The following is a 9,639-nucleotide window of genomic DNA, read 5'->3' on the forward strand; positions in this document are numbered from 1 at the left end:
ATTAAATGGGTTTTCAGGTGTTTTCAATGGTACCAATGGCTTCAAATTAGAGTTAAGGGCTCAAATTAGGGTTCAGCTAGGGTTAGGGTTAGGAAAACCGTAAGTCTGAGGGTTGAGGCAAGTTTACGGTTGTGTTCAGCAGCTTGAAGAAAGGTTGGGACATGAGTTTTATTGATTTAAATAAGAAAAAAATGTCTAGTACATGTGTACCTATGACCATACAATATGTCTAATACATGCATGTTTTCTTAGGAGAACATTTTTCTTTTTTAAATGACTCATACATATGATTTTGCATTTAAATTATAGTATTCATGATAGTTACCTTGTTTTCCATCCATTTTGAATGGGTTTTCAGGTGTTTTCAATGGTACCAATGGCTTCAAATTAGGTTAAGGGCTCAAATTAGGGTTCAGCTAGGGTTAGGTTGGAAAACCGTAATCGTGAGGTTGAGGCAAGTTTACGTTGTGTTCTGTGCTTGAAGAAAGGTTGGGACATGAGTTTTATTGATTTTGAATGAAGCAAAAAATGTCTAGTAGCATGTGTACCCATGACCATACAAAATGTCTAATACATGAATATGTTTCTTAGGAGAAATTTTTTTTTTTAAATGACTCATACATATGATTTGCATTTAAATATAGTATTCATGATATTTACCTGTTTCCATCCATTTTAAATGGGTTTTCAGGTGTTTCAATGGTACCAAGGTTCAAATTAGAGTTAAGGGCCAAGTTAGGGTCAGCTAGGGTTAGGGTTAGGAAAACGGTAAGTCTGAGGGTTGAGGCAAGTTTACGTTGTGTTCAGCAGCTTGAAGAAGGTTGGGACATGAGTTTTATTGATTTTAAGAACAAAAAAAGCTAGTTAGCATGTGTACACATACAAAATTTATACATGAATATTTTCTTAGGGGAAATTTTTTTTTTAAATGCTCATACATATGATTTTGCATTTAAATTATAGTATTCATGATATTTACCTTGTTTTCATCAATAATGGGTTTTCAGGTGTTTTGCAATGGTACCAATGGCTTCAAATTAGAGTTAAGGCTCAAATTAGGGTTCAGCTTAGGGTTAGGTTAGGAAAACGGTAAGTCTGAGGGTTGAGGCAAGTTAGGTGCATTCACCTGACAGAAAGGTTGGGTAATAGTTTATTGTTTGAATGGAAGAAAAAATTTTGTTTTTAGTGACTGATATGATACTATGCCATCAAATGTTAATATATCATGTTTTAGTGAATTTTCCATCCATTTTAAATGCTTCATTTTTGATTAAATTATAGTATTCATATATTTACTGTTTTCCTACATTTGAAGGTTTTCATGTTCAATGGTACCAATGGCTTAAATGGTTAAGGCTCAAATTAGGTTCAGCTAGGGGTAGGTTAGGAAACGTAAGTCTGAGGGTTGAGGCAGTTTACGGTTGTGTCAGCAGCTTGAAGAAAGGTTGGGACATGAGTTTTATGATTTGAATGAAGCAAAATGTCTAGTAGCATGTGTACCATGACCATACATATGTCTAATACATGATGTTTTTGGAGAACATTTCTTTTTAAATGACCTCATACATATGATTTTGCATTTAAATTATAGTATTCATGATTTTACTTGTTTCCATCCATTTTAATGGTTTCAGGTGTTTTCAATGGTACCAATGGCTTCAAATTAGAGTTAAGGCTCAAATTAGGTTCAGCTGGTTAGGTTAGGAAAACGTAAGTCGAGGGTTGAGGCAAGTTACGGTTGTGTTCAGCACTTGAAGAAAGGTTGGGACATGAGTTTATTGATTTGAATGAGAAAAATGTCTATAGCATGTGTACCATGACCATACAATATGTCTAATACATGTTGTTTTCTTGGGAGAACATTTTTTTTTTAAATGACCTCATACATATGATTTGCATTTAAATTAGTATTCATGATTTTACCTTGTTTTCCATCCATTTAAATGGGTTTTCAGTGTTTTCAATGGTACCAATGCTTAAATAGAGTTAGGGCTCAAATTAGGGTTAGCTAGGTTAGGTTAGGAAAACGGTAAGTCTGAGGGTTGAGGCAAGTTTACGGTTGTGTAGCAGCTTGAAGAAAGGTGGGACATGAGTTTTATTGATTTTGAATAAGAAAAAATGTCTAGTAGTGTGTACCTATGACCATACAATGTCTAATACATCATGTTTTCTTAGGAGAATTTTTTTTTAAATGACCTCATACATAGATTTGCATTTAAATTATATATCATGAATTTACCTTTTTTCATCCATTTTAAGGTTTTCAGTGTTTTCAATGGTACCAATGGCTTCAAATTAGAGTTAAGGGCTCAAATTAGGTTCAGCTAGGTTAGGGTGGAAAACCGTAAGTCTGAGGGTTGAGGCAGTTGGTTGTGTTCAGCAGCTTGAAGAAAGGTTGGGACATGAGTTTTATTGATTTTGAATAAGAAAAAAGCTAGTAGCATGTTACCTGACATACAATATGTCTAATAATCATGTTTCTTAGGAGAACATTTCTTTTTAAGACCTCATACATAGATTTGCATTTAAATTATAGTATTCATGATATTACTTGTTCATCCATTTTAATGGTTTCAGTGTTTTCAATGGTACCAATGGCTTAATTAGAGTTAAGGCTCAAATTAGGTTCAGTAGGTTAGGTTTGGAAAACGGTAAGTCTGAGGGTTGAGGCAAGTTTACGGTTTTTTCAGCAGCTGAAGAAAGGTTGGACATGAGTTATTGATTTAATAAGAAAAAATGTTAGTTTGTACCCATGACCACAATTCTAATACATAATTTTTAGGAGAACATTTTTTTTAAAGACCTACAATGATTTGCATTTAAATTATATATTCATGATATTTCTGTTTCCTCCATTTTAATGGTTTTCGGTGTTTCAGTACCAATGGCTCAAATAAGTTAAGGGCTCAAATTGGTCGCTAGGTAGGTTAGGAAACGTAGTTGAGGGTTAGGCAAGTTTACGTTGTTCAGCAGCTGAAGGGTTGACAGTTTATTGATTGAAGGGTTAGGGTTAGGAAACGGTAAGTCTGAGGGTTGAGGCAAGTTTACGGTTGTGTTCAGCAGCTTGAAGAAAGGTTGGGACATGAGTTTTATTGATTTTGAATGAAGAAAAAAAGTCTAGTAGCATGTGTACCATGACATACAATATGTCTAATACATGCATGTTTTTCTTAGGGAGAACATTTTTCTTTTTTAAATGACCTCATACATATGATTTTGCATTTAAATTATAGTATTCATGATATTTACCTTGTTTTCCATCCATTTTGAATGGGTTTTCAGGTGTTTTCAATGGTACCAATGGCTTCAAATTAGAGTTAAGGGCTCAAATTAGGGTTCAGCTAGGGTTAGGGTTAGGAAAACGGTAAGTCTGAGGGTTGAGGCAAGTTTACGGTTGTGTTCAGCAGCTTGAAGAAAGGTTGGGACATGAGTTTTATTGATTTTGAATGAAGCAAAAAAAATGTCTACTAGAATGTGTACCTATGACGATACAAAATGTCTAATACATGCATATTTTCTTAGGGAGAACATTTTTCTTTTTTAAATGACCTCATACATATGATTTTTGCATTTAAATTATAGTATTCATGATATTTACCTTGTTTTCCATCCATTTTAAATGGGTTTTCTGGTGTTTTCAATGGTACCAATGGCTTCAAATTAGAGTTAAGGGCTCAAATTAGGGATCAGCTAGGGTTAGGGTTAGGAAAACCGTAAGTCTGAGGGTTGAGGCAAGTTTACGGTTGTGTTCAGCAGCTTGAAGAAAGGTTGGGACATGAGTTTTATTGATTTTGAATGAAGAAAAAAAAACGTCTAGTAGAATGTGTACCTATGACCATACAATATGTCTAATACATGCATGTTTTTCTTAGGGAGAACATTTTTCTTTTTTAAATGACCTCATACATATGATTTTGCATTTAAATTATAGTATTCATGATATTTACCTTGTTTTCCATCCATTTTAAAAGGGTTTTCAGGTGTTTTCAATTGTACCAATGGCTTCAAATTAGAGTTAAGGGCTCAAATTAGGGTTCAGCTAGAGTTAGGGTTAGGAAAACGGTAAGTCTGAGGGTTGAGGCAAGTTTACGGTTGTGTTCAGCAGCTTGAAGAAAGGTTGGGACATGAGTTTTATTGATTTTGAATGAAGCAAAAAAAAAATGCCTAGTAGCATGTGTACCCATGACCATACAATATGTCTAATACATCCATGTTTTTCTTAGGGAGAACATTTTTTTTTTTAAATGACCTCATACATATGATTTTGCATTTAAATTATAGTATTCATGATATTTACCTTGTTTTCGCTCCATTTTAAATGGGTTTTCAGGTGTTTTCAATGGTACCAATGGCTTCAAATTAGATTTAATGGCTCAAATTAGGGTTCAGCTAGGGTTAGGGTTAGGAAAACGGTAAGTCTGAGGGTTGAGGCAAGTTTACGGTTGTGTTCAGCAGCTTGAAGAAAGGTTGGGACATGAGTTTTATTGATTTTGAATGAAGCAAAAAAAATGTCTAGTAGCATGTGTACCCATGACCATACAAAATGTCTAATACATGAATATGTTTCTTAGGGAGAACATTTTTGTTTTTTAAATGACCTCATACATATGATTTTGCATTTAAATTATAGTATTCATGATATTTACCTTGTTTTCCATCCATTTTAAATGGGTTTTCAGGTGTTTTCAATGGTACCAATGGCTTCAAATTAGAGTTAAGGGCTCAAATTAGGGTTCAGATAGGGTTAGGGTTAGGAAAACGGTAAGTCTGAGGGTTGAGGCAAGTTTACGGTTGTGTTCAGCAGCTTGAAGAAAGGTTGGGACATGAGTTTTATTGATTTTGAATGAAGCAAAAAAAATGTCTAGTAGCATGTGTACCCATGACCATACAAAATGTCTAATACATGCATGTTTTTCTTAGGGAGAACATTTTTCTTTTTTTAATGACCTCATACATATGATTTTGCATTTAAATTATAGTATTCATGATATTTACCTTGTTTTCCATCCATTTTAAATGGGTTTTCAGGTGTTTTCAATGGTACCAATGGCTTCAAATTAGAGTTAACCAGCTTTGGCTGTTTTAAATTGGGGTGGCAGATATGCCATTTCCTACAGAAATGACCGCAATGACCATAGATAAAGTTTGAATGTGACATGTATGACAACATTCTCTTTAGATGGTATGATGATAAAACACAGTTACTTGAAATAATTTAGAAAACATTGGGTAACATTGCTTTGGAATACTGTTTGTTTAATTAGCTAAGATGGCCTATATTTTTAGTCATTTTCTTATACGTTTAATGGCAGGCCCTGATTTTGCAAGTTCAAATGAATGACTTATAGACAGAACATTTTACGTGTGAGTAACTTGGCATTTGTGAAAACGTTTTTTTGTTTTGTTTTTTTTTTTGCTGCCGGGTGTTGTCAACCGGGGTGCGGAGAGTTGCTGGGTGTTGTCGACCGGGGTGGGGGGGATGGGGGTGCTGGCGGGTGTGGGCACACCATTCTTCTGATGGTGTCACCCGGTGTGGTCCACATGTGCTATACATGGTTGTTTCCTACAATGTAGAAAAGAGAAGGATCATTTTAAATGTTATATATTAGCACTCTGCTTTTGTCTATGAAATGTCTTTTCAGATGTGCAAGTAGTTTACATTTTTGTTTGAGATTTTATTTGCTGCAAACACCATAAATGAATCAAAACAGACCACTCTTCCAGTAGAGTACAGTAATTGCACCGTGCATAACATATATTGCAATTTTCTAAGTGGAACACATCAATTACTCTCTTAAAACATACAGCAAGAAATGCATGAAAGTTTATGAATAGGTTGTGTTTAGTCTTGAAACGAATGATAACAAAAGCATTATTTTTTTCTTCTTTCAAAAATGAATCATTCTGTTTATGTATTAACTTTTTTCTTTGTCCTGCTATTGAAAAAGATTTATGTCAGAAATTGTTGTAGTTATGTCTTCCCTTGTGCATTGTAAACTAATTAATGCAAAAACGAACACTATAGTTACAAAGGAATGGGTAAAATAAGCAATCGAACAAATTGGTTTGGGACTTATTGCATTAATAATATCAAGTATGTAGTTACTTCAGTGGAAATCATTTTGACCTGCAGTACTATAGAGGCACATATTGCAAAATAATTTTATTTTGATTAGGCAGTTACTCAAATTGAATTGGGAAATTATACAGATCTCCAGGGCTTATAAAAAGAAATTAACAAAAGCGGTATACAACAAAAGTCACCGTGTTCTTTATTGGGATGTCATGAATATAATTCAAGTACAGTATAATGGACACCATACATTCATTAAATAATGTAATAGTACTGTGCCCCCCCCCCCCACCCCCGAGACCTTCACTCCTAGTGTGTGGTAATCGTGCCACGTATTCATGGCCCTGGCCCTGGCCCTGGCCCTGGCCCTGGAATGACCTTCGAATATGACCTGAAATTGGCCTATTGTTGGTGGAAATGTTTACAAAAAACAATAGCAGACTTAGGAGTGGAACAATAATACATAATTTGGTGTCCAATGTGACCTCTTGGGTCAGTTTTTTTTTTGTTGTTTCTTTCTTTTTTATTATGTGCTTTAGAGAGCCTCAGATGGTGTGTGGGGACTCATAATTTTACTCATACAATGTCACGGATGTGTTTTATTAACTGGATACTGCATCCCTGCTTCTTCGTGCTGAGTGTCCTTGAAGTACAGGAAGTCTTTCAATTAAGGCACAATGCACAAATCCGAACAGTCTGCTTCTCATGGCCAGAGACTGTTCGCGCTGTCAAAACCCATTATAAATTATCAATATAGGATTTTACAAAATAAGAAAATTTTATTAACCAACCATTGCTGTTTCACAGGGCCATACTTATTGTACATCAGATCAGTTGTTGCTGCAGATCAACTCACTGGTGTACTGTAGTTCAGTGTCCACCCAGCCTTAAGAGCTGATACCTCCATTTAGTGCGGCATATAAAAAATATGCCATAAAAGAAATAAGAAATACATCGTTCAAGCTTTAAGTTCACAGCAACATACTCCCACAAATTTGACAAGTTGTGTTCAGAAATGCATGCATCTTTGACATCTTTAATGTTAAACGACTGATCATTGAATCCATTGATTGTTTTGAAATCATACATAAAAAATGGCTTATAATAAAGGCCTAGAGGGAAGAGAGGTTACATTTTCATCTTTATTTCTTTCAGCTCAGTTGAAGTATTCATCTGCATGAAATATTTCATATTGTATGCTACTTTTACTTTTGGGTGAAAGAAGAATAGCCATTTACTGGAATTACTTTCAGTTCCATTTTAAAGAACTACATGTGAAGGCAGTAGCCATGTTCCTGGTGCTCTGTGACTGGGCAAATTGATGTTTTCATGGTGGATGGTGAGGTTCTGGGTCTTTTGCCTGTTGGTTCAGCTCTGAAATCTAGAGGTTAAAGTGGTGATGTTTTCATCCAAGCCAATATCGCAGAACAGACCTGAACATGCAATGGAGAGAAACACGAAACGACTTGGGTTTTGTGTACCTAACCATAGTATGCAAGCATTTATAGTGATCTTAACTAGTCAGATCCAAATTGACCAAGCACAGGTCTTGTGTGTAGCATGGTCACAATGCGTATTTTCCTTATCTGTATCACCTTGAAACATTCCAGTCAGGGTAGGCACACATCGCGTTTCCATGTGGCAAATCAGGGCTGCCAATGGCGGTGTTTGTACAGTACATCAGACTGTTTATATTGTTTAAATACAGGTCTTTAGAGCTCCCAGGGTTCAGAATCATGTATCAACACCACTGAAGAAGCCCTGTTGGAGACAGAGGATCAGCCATAAGTCAATATCACTGGCAGTATTCCACTGTCCTCATTTGCTTGAGATTTTGGCAAAAGGCAGTTGCTGATTTATTTTCAGTACAGTACCCAATTTCTTGGTGTCAATTTGTGTTCCAAATTCCACCCTGGAGCTGAACTTTTTCGGGCTCAGTCCTAATATGTTGCCTATTAAATTCCTTATTTTCTCTCCAAATGAGTTCTACAGTCGAGTGAACAGATGAAATCACTGGCTGAACTAAATAGTCATAATTGTATGTTGAACTGAAAATATCTTAGCTTTAGTGTGGAATAATTATGATAAGTATTGCTGATACAAATGTTAAAGAACAAAAAAAAACACTAACCTGTGCTCTTCTGTTGCAATGTAATTGAATAGAATCTTACAAATACATAGTGATTTCCACTATTATTGCATATTTGTCACACTGAATGGTTTCAGATCATTAGACAAAATGTAATATTAGACATATTACATTAAAGGCATTTAGCAGACGCTCTTATCCAGAGCAACTTACACAACTCTTTTTACATAGCATTTCACATTGTATCCAGTTATACAGCTGGATATATACTGAAGCAATGCAGGTTAAGTACCTTGCTCAAGGGTACAATGGCAGTGTCCTACTGGGGGATCTCCTTACCAACTCCTTACCCTTTATACTACACTGCCACCCACATATTGTGTTGTATTGTGTTCACTCAGGGAAACTGGGTAAACATAATACACATTTCAAAATTATTATTTCATTTATTTAATTAAAAAAGTTATTAAATACCGATATCACCCATATGAAAAAGTAATTACCCCCTTAATTCAAGATCAACCAATCAACCAAATTTAATTGATAATTAGACTCAGGTGATTGAACACAGGCAGGCTTGTGCATCACTCACATTGAACCTTGCCATCAGAGTGAAGTAGTCACCACAAAGTTTCTACAAGCACACTATGCCACGATCAAAGGAAATTCCAGAACAGATGAGAAAAAAATATATGGGCCTGCTAAGGATTACGAAGCCATTTCTGAAGCTCGGGCACTGAACCACTGTGAGACCCACCATCTCCAAATGGAGAACACTTGGAACAGTGGGGAATCTTCCGAGGTGTGAAAAAAAAAGTATCCGCTTTGCTGCCTCGGGACCTGGACGACTTGTCATTATTGAAGGAACCGTGAATTCTGCCCTGTTCCAGAAAATTCTTAAGGAGAATGTCCGGTCATCAGTCCGTGAACTGAAGCTGAAACATAATTGGGTGATGCAGCAAGACACATCTGAATGGTTGAAAAGAAAAAAAACATTTTTGGAGTGACCACGTCAAGGTCCTGACTTGAAGCCAATAGAGATTCTTTGACGGAACCTGAAATGAGCAGCTCATGGTCAAAAATCTACCAATTTGTTTGAATTAAAGCAGTTCTGCAAAGAAGAGTGGACAAGAATTCTTCCACAGAGATGTGAAAAACTGCTGTCAAATGATAGGGCACCTTCGGTTGCAGTTATTGCTGCTGAAAGTGGTGTAACCAGTTATTAAGTTTAAGAGGGCAATTGCTTTTTTACATGGGTTATATGGGTGTTTGATAACTTATTTCATTACATAAATGAAATAATTAGTGGAGAAAAATGTGTTTTGTGTTTACTGAGGTTGCCTTACATCATCCAATATTATATTTTGTCAAAAGATCTGAAACCATTCAGTGCAACAAATATTCAGTAATGGAGGAAATCAGGGCAAGGGGGCAAACACTTTTTCACTGGACTGCAATATCGTTGCAATATCTTAAG

This window comes from Anguilla rostrata, chromosome 4 (genome assembly GCF_018555375.3).
Source record: "Anguilla rostrata isolate EN2019 chromosome 4, ASM1855537v3, whole genome shotgun sequence".
Taxonomy (NCBI): domain Eukaryota; kingdom Metazoa; phylum Chordata; class Actinopteri; order Anguilliformes; family Anguillidae; genus Anguilla; species Anguilla rostrata.